Below are 24505 nucleotides of genomic sequence, written 5' to 3'. Positions count from 1 at the left end.
AAAAATAAGAATGAAGCTACATTAATTCCCATCAAGCTGAAAATGAGTATAATTGTTTAAAACACAATCAAAAACATTATTTTAAACATTCCCCATGATTCTGGTTAAACTCTGGGATCGGGGGGCCTATCAGCCCATCAGCTTTTCCGACAATTGTCGAAATAGCTGATTGAGGTATCTCTTGACCGGAGGGCTGGAAATTATCTGGCTCAGAGAATCAGCATTGCCATTCAAATTGGCAATGCTGTCAGCCTTCTGGGCACACTCCCGCATGTTGATGCTATGCGGGGACTGTACAATTTATAAATTAAATTTTAGTTTGTAGTCATTTTTTTTTCTTTTTATAAGCAATTTTATTTTTAATTTGATTTAATTGTAATCTCTATTGTTCTCCTAAGATGATTTTCTTCACTAAGGGTTATTCTAATTTTTTTAAATAATAAATGCGAAAGTTAGTCTTGAGTGCCACTGCGTAGTGAAAACACGTGTTTATTCTAACCTATTTCAGACTTTTTCAAGTTTAATAATAAAAATGTTAAAGAAAATGCGCTAATAGTACACTACCTCAAAGGTGGCGTGGAAACGTGTGCATATTTACCTGTATCAAATAGCAGGTGCCCATCGGCGCAACTTGTGTTTAAAACAAAGCTTAAAAACCCAATCTTGGAAAAATATTGCCAACATAATGCTTAAGCATATTAAAAAAAAAACGTGTGCATATTATATGACACTTGCAACTTTTTGCATCGTTATATCTCAGAAACGGTAGCTTTATTGAAATAAATTATTAATACCTTTTTTAAAGATAACTTTATGATCTACAATTTATGTCTGAGGTAATTTTCCGATTTGAAAAACTTACCGTTTTGAAGAAAATCGCGAAACACCCATTTTTTACCTTTGACCTTGGGTAAATTTTTTTCATATTTTTCCTTAAACCGGAATTATGGGAATTTTGAAATAATGCTTTTGATTGTGTTTTAAACAATTATACTCATTTTCAGCAGATGGGAATTAATGTAGTTTCGAATGTCTAGATTGACCGGACTAAAGTATTTTTTCATAGTAATAAGTAGCGGCCCGCGTGTGCCGCAAACGGTTCAAGCTAAATCCGACTTTCGGCGCTATAAGTTACGGCGCTGAATCCACTGCGGGTAACGCAACGTGTGTTCGCGGTTCTACAGAATAACGTCTATGGATAAATTGAAAAATTAAGATTTTTTTTCTTCGAATTTTTTCAGGATAAAATGTATCCTATTTTATGCCTAGGATAATAAGGTATAATTATACCAAGTTTCATCAAAATCGAACCGTTAGTTTTCACGTGATGCCTGAACATACAGACAGACAGACAAAAATTTTTTTAATCATATATTTGTGTTTGGTATCGATCCAGTAACACCCCCTGCTATTTATTTTTTCAATATTTTCAATGTACAGAATTGACCCTTCTACAGATTTATTATATGTATATAGATAGATACTCGCACTTATATATTCAAATGCCTTATTCAATAACAGCTTTCTGAAATAGTGTAATTTCATCAAAAACTGTCGCTTAGAATAATTATAATGTGTATTCCTAACAAGAATTGCGGAAAAAGCGTCGCCGCGTCATATGAAGAGGGACCTTGGGACAGACCTCTTGGTCCCAATGAGAGTAAATGTTTGTGATTTCCAGACCGTGTGATTAGTTGCGCGTGTGATATGATTACACAGGCCGAGACTATATCTGATGCTAGTCGAGATTGTTACAGATAGCTTGGAGATGCTATTTATAAATTCTTTGGAGAGATCTTTGATATTTAATCATCTGTAAAAGACGTGCCGTGTGGTTCCCGGCACCAATGCAAAAAGAATAGGACCACTCCATCTCTTTCCCATGGATGTCGTGAAAGGCGACTAAGGGATAGGCTTACAAACTTGGGATTCTTTTTAGGCGTTGGGTTAGCAACCTGTCACTATTTGAATCTCAATTCTATCATTAAGCCAAATAGCTGAACGTGGCCATTCAGTCTTGTCAAGACTGTTAGCTCTGTTTACCCCGCAAGGGTGGTATAGACGTGACCATATGTATGTATGTATGTAAAAGTCGAATAGGCTTATAAACTCGGGATTTTACTTTTGCCTAGCAAAAGTATGTGACTATTTGAATTGCAAATCTATAATATATGTCGGCCTCTGTGGCGCAGCGTTAGTACGCTTGTCTGCGACACCGGCCAAAATATAAGTATTTATTATCAAATATTATTACCGTGACAAATAATAATTAAAATGAACTCAAATTTAAACTAAAGCTAAAACTACTTATAAAAAAGAAAGAAAAAAAAAGATAATTTCAAACTAAAATTTAATTTAAAAACTTAATTATAAAATATATTATCGTTGAGTTAGTATCTCGTAACACAAGTCTCGAACTTACTTCGAAGCTAGCTCAATCTGTGTAATTTGTCCCGTATATACATATTTATTTATTTATTATCAATAAGCCTAACTGTCACACTAGCCTCACTTCACATTTATTACAAGTCCGTTATTATTTCCGTTCATTAACCGTTCTACCACCGACTCCCTCAACGTGTACGCATTATGTCCCTTATCAAAATTTGCTCACATTTAACCCGTAAACTGCGCGTAACCGTCCTCAAACGTTTATTACAGGTAAGAAAAGCCTGCCACCGGCGCGGAAGTGTTATCGCGAGATTTCCACCGTGCCGGTCGTTGTGGCCCGTCCGGCCGCCGTCCGGCCGCCGTCCGGCCGCCGTCCGGTTGCCGTAAGTCGAACGCACCGTTCAGTTGTTCCGGGTGAGATATGTGCCTTAATTGTGTTTTGTTTATTTTTTTTTAACTGTGTGGTTCCCGGCTACAATACAAAAAAGAATAGGACCACTCCATCTCTTTCACATGGATGTCGTAATAGGCGACTAAGGTGATAGGCTTAAAAACTTGGGATTCCTCTAGGCGATGGGCTAGCAACTATTCTATCATAAAGCCAATCAGATGAACGTGGCCAATCAGTCTTTTCAAGACTGTCGGCTCTGTCTACCCCGCAAGGTATATAGACGTGATTATATGTATGTTAATTTGAATCTTGCCTCGTCCAAAACAAATATAGCGTTTATATCATCATCAGTTTCCTCACGCCGGAACAGTCTTTCCTCACAAGTTGTCTTCAGCTATGCTCTTAATATAAACGTTCAGACAGACACACATATCGGCAGATCCAATACATGAATAAGATATGGCTTTCAATAGCTCTTGTAATTAATTACTATATAAAATAATATCTTTTATTTGCACATGGTCCGCGGCACTTTAGAACAGGGCTGTATTTCTTTTCCGTGAATGTCGTAAAGAGCGACTAAAGGGATAAGTGACACGAAGAAAGAACGTCTGTTTGTGACGTTTACACGGCTATACCGCTGGAGCGATTTGGATGATGCATATTGCATGGATATAGTAAATTAAAAATAATGGCCTTGAAATCATAAAAATATGGATACTTTCCATCCAGTAATTTACACGGGCGAAGCACCCTGGCTAATAAATATACGAAAAATTCTGGCTTGACAAAAAAAATATACGTCACGTCTATATAGACGTGACGTATATTTTTTGTCAAGGTCCCTGTCTACCCCGCAAGGGATATCCCTTGCGGGGTAGACAGGGCCAACAGTCTTGAAAAGACTGAATGTCTACGTTCAGCTATTTGGCTTAATGATAGAATTGAGATTCAAATAGTGACAGGTTGCTTGCCCATCGCTAAAGGAGTTATTACCGCATTCAGATTTGAAGATATGCCTTTTAACCGTTCTACCATCGACGCTCGAACAAATTTAAATAAATATATAAATATATACGGGACAAATTACACAGATTGAGTTAGCCTCGAAGTAAGTTCGAGACTTGTGTCACGAGATACTAACTCAAAAATACTAACTGTATTTTATAATGAATACTTATATAGATAAATATCCAAGACCCAAACAGAAAAAGTTATACCCTGGCCGTGATTCGAACCCGGGACCTCCGGTGTCACTGACAAGCGTACTACCGCTGCGCCACAGAGGCCGTAATTTATTGTTTATTTGTAAACAAACCACCTAATCTTTAATAGAAGAAGGTCGTGAAACTTTGTTAAGATGGCTTGCCTCAATACTTGTAACTAACGACAAGTCTCAAGATTTATATCGCCCGGTTTTGGAGGGAAGCCAATTGCAACAACATAGCTTCTCTGAGCCACAAAGGAACAAAATAGTTGTTCGTGTAAAACGCTAGTTTACGGTTTTAGAAACTGTAATACTTTTCGCAATATTATTATTTACCAGCTGTGCCCGCGACTTCGTCCGCGTGGAATAGTTATTTTGGGCATCATTGAAGCCCTCAAGGATGAAAAATTTTCCCCGTTTTTTTTTCACATATTTCCTATTTCTTTGCTCGTTGTAGTTGCAGCGTGATGTTATATAGCCTAAAGCCTTCCTCGATAAATGTTCTATTCAACGCAATAAGAATTTTTTAACTCGAACCAGTAGTTCCTGAGATTAGCGCGTTCAAACAATCAAACAGACAAACAAAAAACTATTCAGCTTTTTCAGCTTCAGCTTTTAAGACCTGGACGAACTCATTTACCATATTTTTAGATTTAGGCAATGTGCATTCGTGCACGGTTTAGATTTAAGATATAATATATTCGTAACTAGCGACCCGCCCCGGCTTCGCACGGGTGCAAAATCTCAAAACCTTCCTCTTGAATCACTCTACCTGTTACAAAACCGCATCAAAATCTGTTGCGTAATTTTAAAGATTTAAGCATACAGACAAACAGACTAAAATAGCGACTTTGTTTTATACTATGTAGTGAAGTGACGGTCGGTGAAAATGCTGCAGTGCAGTTTGTTCCGTCGTTTTTACTACACCTGCGCTTTGGAAGAGGTAGTAGATATACTTAAGCTATGTGGACGACAATAAGTTATACCCTTTTTACGTTTTTGAACACTATCTATTTGATTAAGGTAATCAAATTAAAGACTGGCGGATCAGATCAGTTCTGGCAGATGGTCAGGTCAAGAGTACCTTAAATCGACGAGCTCGCATGAAAAGAGTTATGAAAGAATCTTTTCTATCAATACTTGCAAGTATTGTGAGAAGGGCTAGGTGAACGTATCTTGATCAAATCTGATAAAGGGTCAGGTCAAGAGTACCCGAAAACGCCGAGCTTGCATGAAGAGAGTTATGAATGTGGATGAAGCGAAGGAAGTAAGCAGAGATCGTGGCAAGTGGAAATATGTAGTCTCTGCCTACCCCTCCGGGATAGACGTGATTTTATGTATGTATGTATGTATTGCAGGTGTGGTGAGGGGAAGATGTGGTTTTTGCCTACCCCTGCGGGAAGGAATCCCGATTTTATGTATGTAAGCATATGATGGATTATCAGCCACTCTACCTTGATAAATTGATCCATAAGTCCGTCATCAGACTGTTTGCTATTACTCAGGTTTTTACGAACGTTGACAATACCATACGTCTTTTATTTTTATCCGTGACAGAATATATATGAACAACGAGAAAGAGATATTCTTCTGTAGCGGGAGCGATGATTCGGATCTTGACCGCCACCAAAGGGCATATCTTCCGCCAGGCTAAGTGTTATGTCTCGGGAACTGCGGCTCCTACAATGTTAAGTCGGAGATTTTATTTATGCTCCAATCCGTGAAATCTTTGCTTGCGCGATTTAGACTCTTCGCTGCTATTGGCTGAGCGCGTCATTATCTTAGCTATACTTCGTACAAAAAACCTCCAAACTCCAGTAGGTTTACCACTTATCAGAATTAAAAACTTTTTGGTTGTACCAACCTAATGCGCAAATCCTAACAGACTTTGCCACAATCCAATTATCGAACAGATTGCATTTCTCAAACGAAACTCTACGGAACTGCAAGCAATTACAGCCCATAATAAACTTGTTTTAAGGCTGATTATACTGTGGAAACAGCAATCAATTTGCATCGCAATAAAATGTAGGTTAACTGTCGAGCGCTTTTGATATACGCGCCTAACGACCCGCTTTAAAATATTATAATTTTCTAAAGTGGGTATACGCTCGTGTTCATAGAAAAATCCAGTTAATTTCCGTTCTCGCGGGAATTCCTCTTTAAGTGAAATCTTAGCCTAAAAAACGAACCTTCATACTAAATTTCAAATCACGAGACCCATTGAACTATAGAATAGAGAGTACATAAACATTATCCAATTTATAATTCTCCTGCTGAGTCACAGAGTGAGAAGTCGGTCTACATATATACATATAATCACGTCTATATCCGTTGCGGGGTAGACAGTGCTGATGAAAAATGTCTTGAAAATACTTAAATTAACCCCTGGGTCCTTCTCAGTTCGATGACTGACTCCAAAATTTGATTTCTTTGTTTGCAGGATGAGACATAAATTGAATAAAACAAAATTAGTAGGCAGAGACTGTGACAAGCGGAAGTCTCTGCCTACCCTTCTGAGGGGGAGGCATAATGTATGCATAGCATGAAATCACTGACCTACAGCTACCAGGGCAGCAGCTTCGCAAGTAGGTCACTGTGTCGTGGCACGCATCTTTATTTACTGCACCGGCAGTGCATACTTCGCGCTATGCACTATGCAGCAAATTCAAAATTCAAATTCAAAATTTTTATTCGTTATTATAGGATACTTCATATCCGTACTAATATTATAAATGCGAAAGTCTGTCTGTCTGTCTGTCTGTCTGTTCCTCTTTCACGGCCGAACCACTGAACCGATTTTGATGAAATTTGGTATGTATATAGTTTAAAACCCGCGTTTAAACATAGGCTATTTTTTTTTTCAAAAATTGACCCCCAAAATAGTCAAATGGGGGTTGAAAGTTTGTATGAAAATCATCGTTCCGCTTTCACGCCTGACCCGCTGAACCGATTTTGATGAAATTTGGTATGTATATAGTTTAAAACCCGCGTTCAAACATAGGCTATTTTTTTTTTTTTCAAAAATTGACCCCCAAAATAGTCAAATGGGGGGTTGAAAGTTTGTATGAAAATCATCGTTCCGCTTTCACGCCTGACCCGCTGAACCGATTTTGATGAAATTTGGTATGTATATAGTTTAAAATCCGCGTTCAAACATAGGCTACGTTTTTTTTTTCAAAATTCGACCCCCAAAATAGTCAAATGGGGGGGTGAAAGTTTGTATGAAAATCATCGTTCCGCTTTCACGCCTGAACCGCTGAACCGATTTTGATGAAATTTGAAATGCATATAGATTGAGATACGAGTTCAAACATAGGCTACTTTTTTTTTTCAAAAAACAACCCCCAAAACAGTTAAAGGGGGGGGGGGGGTGAATCATCGTTCCGATTTTACGGCCTAACCGCTAGGCCGATTTTGATGAAATTTGGTATGTATACAGTTTTAGTATTTTTATTTTAACGTCAACAGAAATTTATAATCTGTGAAAATGTCACCTGTCTAGCTAATACGGATCATGAGACACGCCTGGTGACAGGAGGATGGGTGAGCGGACAGACGAACTAACAGACAGACGGACACCGAAGTCGAGTAATAGGGTCCCATTTTTACCCTTAAGGTACGACGGAACCGGACGTTTCGTTGTGTTTTGTTCATTTGTATTTAAAATATATTGGTTAGTAAAAAATACGTGTCAGTTGCGGAAAGCGGGATGGCACTAAATAGGATGGGATGGGACAGGATAGGAGGACTGGATGGAGCCGGACGGGACACAACAGGTTGTGACGGGACGGAACAGAACGAGAAGAGACGGGAGAAGCCATATGAATTTAAATCAAATATAAACTTAAAACAGTCCCGCACGATACGGGATTAAAACATGGGTGAAATTTTATGTCGTATCCTTATAATCTAAAATACATTTGCGCGGGCGAAGCCGCGGGCAAAAGCTAGTAGGTCTATAAATTTGATATTTCAAAGTCACATTAATTACGAGTATTATCGTTAAATCAAAGCGAATAAGCTATAAATACCAGAATTCGGCATATGCGAGTCTTACTCATATCATATCTGCGTTTTGTTTACTCAATAAAAATATTTAAGAACCGCAGCCGTCAATGGGCGGTCGCTTGACTCGCTTCCAAATTTTCATTCATAACATTTGGGAATTATCCCCTTGAACTTACTTATTTGACTGTTTGTGACAAACCAACTCCAGACAGACAGATATAAATGCAGTGATTGGTATACTCCTACTGAATTTTGGGCTGGGTATCAGTTCAGTGTGCCGTGTGGTTCCCGGCACCATTAGAGAAAAGAATATGACCACTCCATCCCTTTTCAGTGGATGTCGTAAAAGGCGACTAAGGGATAGGCTTGTAAACTTGGGATTCTTCATTTAGGCGATGGGCTAGCAACCTGTCACTATTTGAAACTCAATTCTATCATTAAGCCAAACAGCTGAACGTGGCCTATCAGTCTTTATAAGACTGTTGGCTCCGTCTACCAAGCCATATTGAAAAATAAAGAAACTAAACCATAATAATATCCTTGGTCTCAAAAAGCACGTGCGCAAAGCTCCTATAAATGGTTATACGTAGGGTTCTATTTTGATATGTGCCGGCGACCTAAAATAGCCGAGTTTACTCCGCCCTGGATCAACAAACCGATCGTAAAAACAACACCATTTAATTGGTATATTTAGAACCAATTTCGAATAGTCTTGAGGTGAGCTAAAAAATATCGCGAGAAAATCTGCAGTTTGTTACCGCTTCTTCTGCACTCACGCTTCGGAAGCGGCAATAAACTTAGTTTTAAATAATTTATTTGACGTCAACCATTGTTGTGAAACCGAAAGTGATGTTGTAATACCATGATTATAAATAACATTTAGAATTTTGCACATACAAGCTTTATGAATTTATTTCAATTAGATTGAGGTCCTACAAGATTCCGGAGATAAGGTAGAAGTCGCGGCGTCGCACTATTCTTTAGAATCGCCCATATTCAACTCTTCTTTCATGTACGCTTTTTGGTTTAGGGTACTCTAAATCTGATTTTTTGCCAGTACTCCTCTAATTTGATCAAAATATTGATTTGATATAAAATAATACACAGAAAAAACTAACCTAGCGCAGAGACCTTTGGAGTGAAAAAAAAATCTAAGGAATGAAGAAGACTCCCGTCGGCTAAGCAAAATAAAGAAAAATTAACAATTCAGTTTTTCCTATTGTTTCAATTCTTTGTTCAACTCGACTGCGACCCACACAATCGAATGACATTATTCAAATCGATTAACAATCGCTTCATTTTCAAAGCTTTCGTTTGTAAAAGTTGGCGTGTCAAAGCTCAAAAGAATTAACATTCGTTTGACAACAGACGACTTGTTTTCGGACAGTTTGGAAAAGTTTTATTAATTTTATTTAAGCCAATTGTGACGAGATTAAGAAGTTTTCGTTATTGAAGAACAAATCGACGGAGTTTTCAACTGGGAACACCTAAAGATATAGAAGAAAGTTTTGGTAATTTAAAATTCAAGGTATTGTGCTTAGATATTGTTAAAAATTATTGCATTACTCTGCAAGAGATAAAATTAATATAACATACTACATACATTAATTGGCATGGGTAATGATCGATTAATTGATGTGTTATTGTGTCTGTAAGTTCTTGCCAATCAAGTGATAAATTTTTGATATTACACTTTACACACACTCAAACCAGATTAGCACTCACAATGTTATGTCTGTATAATGTACCTACTTTTATTCCTGTAAAACAGGACATAAAACATAAATTTAAAAAGCTAAAGAAAAATTCGTAACAACCATTTATTAAAAAAAAATTCAGATGTATTTCTTCTTTGTTTTATATATAAAAAAAAATTCATCTACATGTACCTATTATAAAGCAGCGATTTTACAAAAACTGTCAGGCAAGCGATAGAAAATTATAACACATTGAATTTGAGAAACAATAGCCATGTCGATTATTTTATCTAACTCGGAATCATTCGCTCGGTCCCCCCTCGTTATAAATATGATGTAATCGGTTTCTGGTGTTAGTGAATTGTCCATTTCCTGATCGTCTGTCAGCGCAGTAAGTTTATAAATAACAGATTATTGTTCATGTGGTTGACACAGTGCCGTGTGGTTCCCGGCACCAATAAAAAAAAAAGAATAGGACCACTCCATCTCTTTCCCATGGATGTCGTAAAAGGCGACTAAGGGATAGGCTTACAAACATGGGATTCTTTTTTAGGCGACAGGCTAGCAACCTGTCACTAATTGAATCTCAAGGGGTAGACAGAGCCAACAGTCTTTTCAAGACTGTTGGCTCTGTCTACCCCGTAAGGGATATAGACGTAATGATATGTATGTATGTATGTATTATTGTTCATTATAAAGAACATACAAGTATGACTTTATTTTTCGAAAGATTATAATTTGTTGAATGAATGAATGACATTTCTTTGTATTTGTACAGGGAACAAGATTATCATACATTACAAGTAATAAAGATAATGGTTAATTAAAACATACAAGGTTTATTTACTTGACGCTTTTAGCAAATACATAGGTAAAGGGTCGAAGGTTTTAAAAATGTATAAAACTCCCTGCGGGAACTTGGAGTAACTAGATTTTTTTTTTTAATTTTATCAGCGAATATCCAGGTTTTTTTTTCGAAAATATTCAAAAAATTCTAGGGTTTTCTCCAAGAAAACATTATTCCTTTGACTTTCTCCGCGTCCTCGGTTGGACAACAGTGACATTTTATCACTCAGCGTGCACGCGATACCCCATTTCTGTAATGGACAGACAGTTTATGGTTTCACAGACTTAAAAGTTTATTCGCTAGATTGAATTTCAAAACAATAGTAAAATGGAGAGATGGAACGAAAAATACTTACATACATACATATGGCCACGTCTATCTCCCTTGCGGGGTAGACAGAGCCAACAGTTTTGAAAAGACTAAATGGCCACGTTCAGCTATTTGGCTTAACGATAGAATTGAGATTCAACTAGTGACAGGTTGCTAGCCCATCGCCTAAAACAGAATCCCAAGTTTGTAAGCATATCCCTTAGTCGCGTTTTACGACATCCATGAGAAAGAGATGGAGTGGTCCTATTCTTTTTTGTATTGGTGCCGGGAACCACACGGCACGGCGGTAAAAAAATAACATTTGATGTAATAACCTCCGCGTCTTAGTCAACAGTACACACGAAACGAAAAATCAAGAATAAAATATTTTAATCTAGTTTTTTTTTCTGCAGTATCGCCCTCGCGAATTAGGTGCCAACTACACTCGTGAATGCCGTGTGGTTCCCGGCACTATTACAAAAAAGAATAGGACCACTCCATCTCTTTCCCATGGATGTCGTAAAAGGCGACTAAGGGATAGGCTTATAAACTTAGGATTCCTCTTTTAGGCGATGGGCTAGCAACCTGTCACTATTTGAATCTCGGTTCTATCATTAAGCCAAATAGCTGAACGTGGCCATTCAGTCTTTTCAAGACTGTTGGCTCTGTCTACCCCGCAAGGGATATAGACGTGATCATATGTATGTATGTATGTACACTCGTGAATTTAGCGCCACATACGAAAGAATATAGGTTTTCTCAAATCCCACGGGAACTATACTTTTTACCGGGATGAAAATTACCCTATGTCCATCTACATACATACATATGTAGTCACGATTTTATCCCTTTGGGGGGTAGACATCCATAGGAAAGAGATGAAGTGGTCGTCTTCTTGTTTTCTAATGGTGCCGGGAACCACACGGCACATACAACCATTAAATACTAACCATTTATTTATTACCAGAAGTTTATCACAAAATGATGGTTTCTCCTTAACGTGCTGTATATTTCACGTGTCCAAACTACCTCAGTATCGGAGATTGATGGTCCATTCAACACTCAATTATGAACAGTCGGAGACAGGACTTGTCCATCCAAAAGGTTTAATGCATGACCAAACTTAGAAGATAAAGTATCATCTCTTTCTTATAAATCATTCATTCTTATATCATGAGAGATGATATAAGAAATTTTTTCTTTGTTTGACTTGTCCTCCCAAAAGGTTTAATGCATGACCAAACTTATAAGATAAATTATCATCTCTTTCTTATAAATCATTTATTCTTATATCTCATCTCTCATCTCTCATGATATAAATATTTGTTGAATAGACCATTTATTGAGGAAGGCTTTAGGCTATTTAACATCACGCTGCAACTATGAGGATCGAAGAAATAATGGAAAATGTAAAAACGGGGAAAATTATTCATCCTTGAGGGCTTCAATGATGCCCAAAATAACTATTCCACGCGGACGAATTCGCGAGTACAGCTAGTAGCCTTTTATAAATCACTAAATAAGCTATTTCCACTTAACTATCAGCTGCTCTGTTCTTTTTATCATAACGACCCACTCTTGTCTCTGCGTGGGCATAAAAATAAATACAATGAAAATGTGCCGTGTGGTTCCCGGCACTATTACAAAAAAGAATAGGACCACTCCATCTCTTTCCCATGGATGTCGTAAAAGGCGACTAAGGGATAGGCTTATAAACTTAGGATTCCTCTTTTAGGCGATGGGCTAGCAACCTGTCACTATTTGAATCTCGGTTCTATCATTAAGCCAAATAGCTGAACGTGGCCATTCAGTCTTTTCAAGACTGTTGGCTCTGTCTACCCCGCAAGGGATATAGACGTGATCATATGTATGTATGTACAATAAAACCCTTTTAGTTACATTGTTGATGGCGTGGAGTCCTGGCACATCTGCTTAGTGTTTTGATGATTTTAATGGGGTGATGTAATTGTATGTTTGTATATTGACTGAAAACATTTGTTTGTTAAATAATTAAATAATCATTTATTTGGGTCAGTTTTGTTATTCGACGATCGCAATTTCGGGCCCCACTATAAAAAATAATAGGACAGCTCCTTTCCGTGGATGACGTAAAAGACGACTAAGGGATAGTCTGATAAACTTGGGATTCTTTATATAGGCGATGGGTTAAGGGTTTCAAGACTACCGTCTCTCTACCCCGAAATGGATGTAGACGTGATTACATTAATAAATGATTAAAAATATCTGCGTCATGTAAGTAAGTTTTGGCTTTTATATCAATTAGGCTTGTAAATAATAAAATATGAAGATAACTTTTGGGTGTGAAATTGAGTTACTGGATAAGGAACAGCGTGATAAGGGAATGTTGTGATGTGAAAGAAGATGTAGTTACAGGAATAGAAAAGGGTATGTTAAGATGGTTTGGTCATGTGGAGAGGATGAATGAAAGCAGGTTGACTAAGCAGATAAGGAGAGTGTGGAGGGAAAGGTCTGAGTGGGAAGACCTAAACGAACGTATCTTGATCAAATCAAGGACGTCCTGGTAAAGGGTCAGGTCAAAAGTACCCGAAACCGCCGAGCTTGTATAAAGAGAGTTATGAATGTGGATGAAGCGAAGGAAGTATGAGAGAATATAAGAGATCGTGGCAAGTGGTAGCGTCTGCCTAGCCCTCCGGGAAAGAGGCGTGATTTTATGTATGTATGTATATATGTATTACAACATTTTGATTAACTGAACGTTAAATTCAAATCAATAAGACGTGCTTGTATTGGCAAACGGCGACTTGTATTTACGACGTTCACAATTGCGTGGAATGAAACGTGTGTATTTGCAACTATCGTAAAACAGATATAAAATGTTATGTCAATAATTTGGTTTCAGCATTGTGTTGTTAACTACGTACTACTACACGTTCAGCTGTATGGCCAAATGATGGAATTGAGATTCAAATAGTGACAAGCTATATGTAGTGATAAGATCCATGGGAAAGATATGGAGTGATCCTATGCTTAAATGCCATGAACCACACGGCAGTATTTAATTTAAATCTAGATTAACATAACCCTTAAATAAGGAAACTGTTTCATATTAAATTATGGTACAACTAGAGGCCGCCCGCGACTTCGTCCGCATGGAAACCCTATCAATCCCGCGGGAACTCCGGGATAAAAAGTAGCCTTAACATATAGGCTACTTTTTATCCCGGAGTTCCCGTCGTCGGAGTTCTGGGTCAGCTACCTACACGAATGAATGAATGAATGAATGAATGAATGAATGAATGAATGAATGAATGAATGAATGAATGAATGAATGAATGAATGAATAAATTTATTTGCAGGCAAACACGGTAAATATAGGTTACATATTGCGACAAGAGTTTGTCTATATAAGTTGTACAGGCGTGTTGCGCACACACCAAATTTCATCGTAATCGGTTCAGTAGTTTATGCGTGAAAGAGTAACAAACATCCATACTGACATCCTGACATACTCACAAAGTTATACAAGCCAATTTAACCTACATTCAAGTGTCTTTTTTATTTGTCATTATTGACTCGAAAATCGTCTACCCTATCGATAGACTATCGACACTCGATTGGCAACACTAGTACCTACCTACAAAATTTCATTACTATCTACATAAAATGTGTGTCGGAATTTCAGTTGAATTTTCCCAACAAATTTGAGTTAGGTACATTAGCATAGACCACGCAAAACACGGCACGGACGATCAAATTGCACAAGTTTGCTCAAAAAGGACAGAATAACAATCATTTATATCGTTAAGAGTGACTTTTAAAGGAGTTCCACCCACAGAAATCTGAATAAATTATTATGAAAGAAAAAAACTAGAGAATGAGAATTTACGTTACCGTGTGAATTTTGGGAAATCATCTCTTACTGCATTCAAACATCTACATACCAAATTTCAAGCTTCAAGACCAAGCGTTTTAGGCTGTGTGTTGTCTGTGAGTCACCTCCCCTTCCCTTGCGGGTTAGGCAGAGCCAACAGTCTTAAAAAAGACTAATAGGCCACGTTCAGCTGTTTCTGATAGAATTGAGATTCAAATAGTGACAGGTTGCTAGCCCATCGCCTAAAAGAAGAATTCCCAACTCACTCACACACAACACTCGCCTTTTACGACATCCATGGGAACGAGATGGAGTGGTTATTATTATTATATACTTTAAACAGTATAATCACTAGCAGCTCATTACGCTGATGTGTATAAATTTTGATGTTTGGAGATTTTTTAAAGTTTGTCTAGCCGATTCTTAAAACAATTGACTGTTAGGAGCAGTTATGACACTCGTAGGAAGCTTGTTCCAGTCTGTAACAACACGATTAGGGAGAACATTTTGGAGTGGTTCTTATTCTTTTTTTATTGGTGCCGGCATCAATTAGTATAAATTGCAGAGATATAAATCCAAAATGAGAAAGCTTAATATCAGATCAAAACACGGGGTTAAAACCTGGAAGTACCACTTGAAACCTATCAATATTGGAGTGGCCAATTAACAACAGCCAACCATTAGGGTTAACGACTTTGAAACAAAGGGTGCAATGTTTGGATTATCGAGTTTACTCTGAATATTGATATCTCAAGTACGCATGTAACATAACATATAGTCACATCTATATCCCCTGCGGGGTAGATAGAGGCATCAGTCATCAAAAGACTGAAAGGCCACGCTTAGCCGCTTGGCTTAAAAATAGAATCAAATTGAAAATGTTTATTCATTATTATTTCAGGATAATTCATATCGCTTAATAATTGTCAAAACTTTTGGTTTCACAACATTGGTTGTCGTCAAATAAATAACTTAAAACTAAGTTTACTGCAAATAGTGACAGGTTGCTAGCCATACATACATCAATCTTTCCACTTGCCACGATCTCTGCATACTTCCTTTGCTTCATCCACATTCATCACTCTCTTCATGCAAGCTCGGCGGTTTCGGGTACTCTTGACCTGACCTTTTGCCAGGACGTACTTAATTTGACCAAGATAATATTTTTTTAATTATTAACTTTAATTATACGATTTAACATTATAATACTTTGTCAAAGTTTCATTTAAATAAAACGATACAGAGCGAATTATTTAATTAAGTACTCTGAACAGGCAGGACATTTGAATAGATATAAGAAATGTAACAAAAAAAAATATAAACATTAAAATCTGGTGAATATTTTATCTCGGTAAATGTGTTTCCGCAAGATACGCAACTTTACGCTTGTCAGTCCCGATTACGAAACAGACTGACATTTAAAATGAAACAATTCCAGAAGAACACGTGCAAGAGAAATATATTGACCTTTTTGGGGACTACATGCAGTATTAGACGTCTTGGTGAAAGGTCAGGCCAAGTATACTCTTAACCGTGGTATTTGCATGAAGAAAGTTATGACAAGCTTGCGAGAAAAGTTATGAATGTGGATGAAACGAATGACATAAGCAGTATCGTTGCAAGTGGAAGTCTCTGCCTACCTCTCCGGGAAAGAGACGTGACATCATATATGTATACGTAAGTATAATAGATGGCATCCATTATATTAACGTTTATAAACACATAACATGGTAGGAGAAAATGTATATCTGGCAAATGGTAAACTTAATAAATGGAACTAAGATTCAAATACTGAGAGGTTAGCCCCATTTTCTAAAGAATAATCTCAAGTAAGTACTTATACAAGTACTTAAGTATAATGAATATTATGGTGACCATAGTAGGAAAAAAATCAATCTTAATGCCGGCAAACAGGATGATAAAAATGTTTGTATGATATCAATAGCAGCCTTCGGACTCACAAAAGGTTAACTTCCAAATGAAGCGGGCAATAACCATGTAATTAATAAAGTAACTAGCCAGGTCACGTAGGTTGTATTAACTTAATTATTACGCGAAAATTACAACATTATTTCAAAATAAATTAGCAATAAATTTAGGGTAATATATGATGATGTGTATGGTAATCAATTTTGGTTTTAACACAATTTTAACTAAGTATAAATAAATTTGCCAAGTGCGAATTGTTGTTTTATGAGATACTACATTATATTAAAAAAAATACACATAAAGTCCAAGACTGAATCCAATCAGAAAAAGGTTAGTTTTCCATCATGATCGTATCGGGGTTCAAACTCGGGAACTGTGGTTCAAATTAAAAACACAACTAACTAGCGACTCGCGCCTTTTCATATAGATACGAGTATAAACCTTAGAGTTAGCCTCTAAGTAAGTTCAAAACTTGTGTCACGATATACCAACTCAACAATACTATATTTTATAATAAATACTTATATAGATAAACATCCAAAACCCAGGACAATCAGAGAAAGTTCGTTTCTCATCATGCCCTGGCCGGGATTCGAACCCGGGACCTCTGGTTTCGCAGACCAGCGCAGTCACTGAATGTGATTATTTTTTTAACAGTCGAATCACTCTCCCTCATCGTCGTTAGCAAGCGAATTTGTTTCAAAACATTTTAGTAACATACTGTAAAAGAAACAAAACGTAAACTATCTTTTTATTAGTGTAAATTATAAGAAATACGAGTGAACACGTGTATAACGACTATTCCATCGTTGTGAATCATTAATGTTTAATTTTAGGAAACAGTTTATATAAATGTATGTTAACATTACGAGTCATTTGAATCCTACCTAATATTATTAATGCGAAAGTTTGTATGTCAGGATGTCAGTATGGATGTTTTTTACTCTTGCACGCAAAAACTACTGAACCGATTACGATGAAATTTGGTATGTGGGTAGCTGAAGACCCAGAATAACACATATTATCCCAGAGTTCCCGCGGGATTGATAGGGTTTCCATGCGGACGAAGTCGCGGGCGGCCCCTAGTTGTACCATAATTGAACATGAAACAGTTTTCTTATTTAAGGGTTATGTTAATCTAGATTTAAATTTAATACTGCCGTGTGGTTCCCGACATTTAAGAATAGGATCACTCCATATCTGTCCCATTGATGTCGTAAAAGGCGACTAAGGGAAAGCTAATAAACTTGGGATTCCTTTTACAATATCACCGAATACCTTTATGAAAAACAGGGAAAACGGGTCATTCAGGATACATGAAATGAAATGTGTACACTTAACAGCGAGATAAACTAAATATTTAACGAACAGATGTTTAATTTCGACATCAAACAAATTTAACTGAATACGATCATTGTAAACACAAACAAATACTTGCTCATATTAAATTACGAGTTATGTAGTTTGTGTGTTTCCATAAATTATTTTATGGTCCTACCTATTTAATTATTAAATATGTCATTTTGGAATTAGCAAAATTAAAACTAAAGCTTCTTATAAAAAAAAATATGATTACCAACTAAAATTAAATTTACAAATTGTAGCGTACTTACGAATTTATTTTATGTATGATATTGAAATCAGTAATTTTTGTACTTATTCACAATTGTTTTTAATGTAGATAATGTGCATTCGTCCACGATTTAGATTTAAGAGTTCTATATTTGTAAATTAACGTTCGGTGAAAATGCTGCAGTGTAGTTTGTTCCGCTGCTTCTTCTGCACATGCGCTTCGGAAGCGATAGTAGATATTACATTTAAGTTATGTGACGTCAATGAGTGATACCTTGTATCCAATTTGAAAAAAAAATCTATTCAATAATATTGACTCACTAGCGACACGCCCCTACTTCACACGGGTAAAATTTTTACATATAAACCATCCTCTTAAATAACTCTTGTCTATTAAAAAAACTGCATCACAATCCGTTGTGCAGTTTTAAAGATCTAAGCATACATACATATGTATAGTATATCTTCCAATCAACCTTTAGAGAATAGCAAATAGATAAATAACCCGGTGTCAATTTTAAAAGTATAAAAAAATATAATATACAAACTTTCATTCAATACAAAAATAAGAAAACAGATAAACATACACAAATATTATTCACACGAGTAAGAGATGATGAATCATTCCATCGAATTACTAACTAAAATTGAAGAGTCATACTCATACGCACACATACATATCACTTAATTAATTAAACATTACGTGATAGACAGAGCCGGCAGTTTAGAAAATACAAAGGCTACGTTAAGCTGTATGGCCTAATGATGGAATTGAAATCCTAATAGTGACAGGTTGCTAGCCCATCGCCGACAAGAAGAATCCCATGTTTATTAGCCATTGCCTAATTCACCTTTTACGACATTCATGGGAAAGATATAGTGGTAATATTCTAAAGTATTTCCTATTGTAAATGACTTACACTTTATTACACTACACACATCATCACTATTCCCCACACTTCTTTTTAAGGTTAAAATTCTAACTAGAAGATTTTACCAACATTTATTCATTGATACATTTCAGCTCTTTTTTAAGTGAAAGAAATATCACTTCATAATAAAAGTGCTCCATCACGTTTTTATATTTAGCAACACTGCTATACAAAATGGCCTACTCACGTTTCACAAAATGGCGGATTACTCTCATCGATAACCGAAGATGCTTTAGTGCTGGTAATTGATGGTAGATGTTGGACATACCATTGAAGAAAGGGTATCACAGAGCATGGAACACTTGGATTGGAGGGCTGATGTGCTCTGCAGGGTGTTAGTTTTATCCTCATTTTTTTTTTATCTGTGACATTTTCGATTTGTAAGTTTCTACGTTACGTATGATTAAAATTGTTTAAAAAAGAAAATTTTTAATATTTATTGAGAAATGAGAGAATGTCGTAAAAGGCGATTTAGGGAAATGCTAATAAACTTGGGATTCTCCTTGTTGGCGATGGGCTAGAAACCTATCACTATTTGGATCTCAATTCTATCATCAAGTCAAAAAGCTGAACGTGACCTATCAGTCTTTTAAAGACTGGTGGATCTGTCTACCCCCTAAAGGGATAAAGACGTATCCATATGCACTATTCAAATGAATAGGCACAGCTATTACGTAATTTATTAATCATGCCATCAGTCATTAGCATGACTCAGTTTATGGCAAAAAGTAATAAACAAGAGGGTCTTAGGATTGTGACGTCATGATTTTAATTACTCGCCTGTAATTATGTGCTGTTTTATCGAGCGTAGTATGCTAAACGCTAGAAAAGTTGTTTATAAAATAAGCGACTAAGGGATAGGAGGCTTATGAACTTGGGATTCTACTTTTAGACGATGGGCTAGCAACCTGTCACTATTATCAATTCTATCATTAAGCCAAACAGCTGAACGTGGCCCATCAGTCATTCCAAGACTGTTGGCTCTGTCTACCACGCAAGGGATAAAGACGTAATTATGTAAACAAATGTATGTATCTAAACAAATAAACTCATTTTCCCATTAATAATATTAATTTTTTCAATTCAAACCAGTAGTTCCTGAGATTAGCGCGTTCAAACCAACAAACCAACACTTCAGCTTTATAATATTAGTATAGATTTGTTTTAATTTGGATGCCAACGAGAAGACTATACTTATGAGGCCGCTACGTCGTAGCATGTTTGCTACGGCGTAGGCTTTGTGGGCTACGACGGCTACGACGCAGCAAGTCTGCTACGCCGTACCTTCTGATAAATGTAATTTCATACTGTATATTCTTTCATTGCCGTGTGGTTCCCTACACCAATAGAAAAAATAATAGGACCACTCCATCGCTTTCCTATGGATGTCGTTAAAGGCGACTAAGGGATAGGCTAATCGCTTTAGAGATGGGCTAGCAACCTATCACTATTTGAATCTCAATTCTATCAGTATGACAAACAGCTGAATGTGGCCTTTCAGTTTTTCAAGACTGTTGGCTCAGTCCACTCTGCAAGGGATATAGACGTAATTAGATGTGACTATATGTATGTATGTATAAATATAATGCCATCTTTGTCCCTATGGGGGTAAACAAAGTAAATCTGATATCTCTATTATTAGGACGTCCTGGTAAAGGTTCAGGTCAAAAGTACCACGAAGAGAGTTATGAATGTGGATGAAGCGAAGGAAATATGCAGAGATCGTGGCAAGTGGAAAGAGGTAGTCTCTGCCTACCCCTCCGGGAAAGAGGCGTGATTTTATGTATGTATGTATGTATGTATCTCTATTATTTGTGAATCACGTCTTATCCTTGAATAATAATAAAAATCCAAGTGAATCCCCACATCTTCTAACAAGCTTATTGGTGCTAATCCGTGCTTTCACAAGCTTACTACCGTGCGCGATACCTCTATCAATAATACTCTTCAAATAATGCGATAAAGCCTTATCTACTCTATATCAATTCCGAAAATTTTCAGCAATTAACTTACCTATCTTTATCAGTAACATACATAACGTATACCCTTGCGGGGTAGACAGAGCCAACAGTCATAAAAAGACTGAAAGGCGACGCTCAGCTGCTCGGCTTAATGATGGAATTGAGATTCTAATAATATAACTATTATTGCCAGCCTATTGCCTAAAAGAGGAATCCCAAGTATCCTATCAATTAATCGCCTTTTACGACATCCATGAGAAAGAGATGGAGTGGTCCTATTCTTTTTACTATTGGTGCCGGGAACCACACGGCACTCTCTCTTTATCAGTATTTGTAATTTTTTTAACATCCCCCTATATATATTCTCCTATTAATACTCACTAACTAACTAACTCATCACGATAACTAATAGTCCAATAAATATGAAATTTGGCAGAAAGTTACAAGTATTGTGACTTTGGGACGTAGGACGTCATGGATATTCCAGTGGGAGATAACGGGATTTTACCGTGTTAAATACATAAATGGACGCTCTCTTGTGATATTATAAAAGTGAAATTGTTGTTTGTAAAAGTGAAAAAGTTTTTTTGTCCGTCCTTGAACGTCACTGAACAGATCTCCATGAAATTTTGCATACATCCCGCCTCTTTCCCGGAGTGGTAGGCAGAGACTACATCTTTACACATCCCACTGTCACATAAACTTCCTGCGCTTCTTCCACATTGATTTTGCTATGGAAAAGAAATATATATTATATTCATATAATTCACGTCTATATCCCTTACGGGGTAGACAGAGCCAACTGAATCTTGAATAGACTGATAGGCCTCGTTCTTAATAAGGCTTAATTATAGAATTGAGATTCAAATAGTTACAGGTTGCTAGACCATCGCCTGAAAGAATCCCAAGTTTATAGCCTATCTTTAAATATCATAACCTCCCTCTTTTTTAGAGGACAGGAGGTCACATTTCAGGCGCGTCCCGAATTCCCGGATTTTACGGATGCCGTGACACAATGGACCCGAGGGGCGATCTCCGTCACCCCCGGTGTAATTCAGACGAAGTTATCCCTATGAAATTTGAGGTTAAATATCAATGAAGTTCCCTTTATACTATTATTAATTAATAGCTTCAGTGGTTTCGCTTGTAAGAGTTTTTTTACTATATTTTTTTCTTAGATGTCTATTAATTACTTAGGTCTGTGTTTAGTACGAGTACTTTGTTTTTTTATATTTTAACTAATGGGAAAAAAGCAACTCGAGCGAAGTCCTAAAAAAAACCTAGTAGATCTATATAAAAAGTAAGATTACTCGGTAGGTCTACTGGTATGGGAGGAAATTATAGCCCATTGGTTTCAAGTTTCATCGTCTTTTAATAAAATTGCAGTCAGGTTGTGGGGTTATGGGTAGGTTATGATTACATCTTGCGAAAGTCTGCAGGCTATCTGGGAAATAAATGGTAGCCCAGGTAGAAGATAACTTGACTTGATTTCGTCAAAGAAGATTGCGTGCTAACCCTTAGTCGCCTTTTACGAAGTACATGTGAAAGAGAAGGAGTGATGCTATTCTTTTTTGTATTAGCGCCGAGAACCACACGGCATTAATAATAATGAAAAGAAATATGTGTAAAAGCGGACCTCGGGCCCCGAAGCACACTGGAATTACTAAAACATGAGAAAGTGACTGTATATTGCAGTGTTTACAAGCTTCTATGTAAATAATATTAATTATTCTGAGAATGAAACTTTTAAGTAATGCCTAAAAAGGTCTGGGAACAAGGTAGCAACGGTTAGGTCTTACAAAATCAGTTTATCCTGAATGTCAAGGGCACAGCGGTATTTCGGAGGACAAAACTTCGGTAAAATGTTACAGATTTTCACGTCTAAATCCTTAATGGAGTAGTGCCCTTTTGTGGAATAAAATTAAATGTTTCATTGAAATACTGCTGCAATTTGATTAAATTTTAATGCATAATAATTTCTAGTTATAAAGAGTTGAAATATAAATTTATACTTAATACTTTTTGTGAAAAATTTACACACAATTTACCAAAAGCAGGAGAATAATTTTGATCAATACTTTACGTGTTTGAATAAACGTTAATAATAATTTTATGTACCTACTTGTATATTTCTTAAAAATCTATTCATCTCTCTCTATCTCTCTCTAGTTTGCACATTCTTAAAAATTTTGTGGAATTTTGTATAATGTTACGTAATATTAATAAAATTGTATAGGTAATGATATTGCAGAAAAATAATACAATTTGCTCAAAATCATTATGAAATCAAGCATTTCTTAGAGATAAATAATTTTCTTTACTGTATTTATCATTGGAAAGAATCTAAAGAAGTCACTCAATCTATAAGAGATATCTTAGCCATAACGAACTTTCACGACCCAGCACTTGAGATCAAAAAGATAGAAAAACATAAAAATACGGTTTATTACAGATCTTGCAAGGAATGGCGTTCGGCTAATCGCGCAATTGGGTGTAGGGTAGGACGATAAATTTTACAATGTTTGTTGTCACTGAGCAAAGGTAGCTCACTTTATAAAGACATGCAGTGCTCTGTTATTTTAATCTTTTTGTAACTGACAGACGTCTTAGACAAAGGAATACTAATTGCAATACTCTTAAGCGCATGCTTTTGCAGCTACTATTTTTTTTTCTGAGACGCAAAACATAGACGCGTTATCTCATTTTCATTTTGTTTATTCGCGTGTAATTTTTTTTTAAAGTTAAATGGTTAATAATAAAAAAAAAAACAAAAACCTCACCTAAACCAAACTGAAATCCAGAAAACAACGCCCGTACGTACGTACACAAACAAAAAAACACTTATTCCAGTTCAAAAATAGACCGCGTCGATACGGAATTACCAGGCGCGCATAAACTAACAAGAGGTATAAATTCACCTGATGTATCAATGCAGCCGACGAGCCGCCGACAGCATTTTTCGCAGGTACTTGAGGAGTTAACACTACTGGCGTCCGGCGTGCGCCGAGTTTCACCCGGGACTGGCCCGGTCGATACTTCCCCCGCCTGACAACAGGTTAGTGCGTGCGCCGAAACGTAAACACCGAGGCCGGATCCCAGTTTGATGTGTCCAGGATTCGACGGCTCGCTTTGTTTTTCAAACGGTTAATGCGTTTTGGGAATGGGAATGCGACTGGAATGACGAAGACTGGGGGGAAAATACTTGCTCCGCAGCGCAATGGTTAAGGGTGCGTGGTTTACAAAAATAGGACAATTTAGTTCTGAAAATAAAATTTTATGGAATTCAACCCATCAAAAGGTAGGCGCAATAGTAATTTAAGTGTTTTCTCTGAGTCTCCAGACTTATTTAATAATATTTATCTACTAATTAACATGACATATAACGTTTGTATGTATATTATGCCT

At 36.7% G+C, this 24505-nt stretch overlaps 1 protein-coding gene across 4 annotated transcripts in view; it reads right to left on the bottom strand.

The window, feature by feature from the left end:
• LOC106142335 (uncharacterized) overlaps positions 1 to 24113 on the bottom strand; it is a 61745-nt gene extending 37632 nt beyond the window's left edge. The window contains exon 1 of one of the 4 annotated variants that reach the window (XM_060947029.1): positions 24019 to 24113. The gene's annotated coding sequence lies outside the window, so the exon portion shown is untranslated. The remainder of the gene's footprint in view (positions 1 to 24018) is intronic. The other 3 variants (XM_060947033.1, XM_060947031.1, XM_060947030.1) reach the window with 3 other exon arrangements.
• Between the last annotated feature and the right edge of the window lie 392 nt (positions 24114 to 24505).

Source organism: Amyelois transitella, chromosome 12 (assembly GCF_032362555.1).
Source record: "Amyelois transitella isolate CPQ chromosome 12, ilAmyTran1.1, whole genome shotgun sequence".
In the NCBI taxonomy this organism is placed as follows: domain Eukaryota; kingdom Metazoa; phylum Arthropoda; class Insecta; order Lepidoptera; family Pyralidae; genus Amyelois; species Amyelois transitella.
The sequence above is the reverse complement of the archived record's forward strand: the minus strand, read 5'-3'. Positions and strand labels throughout refer to the sequence as shown.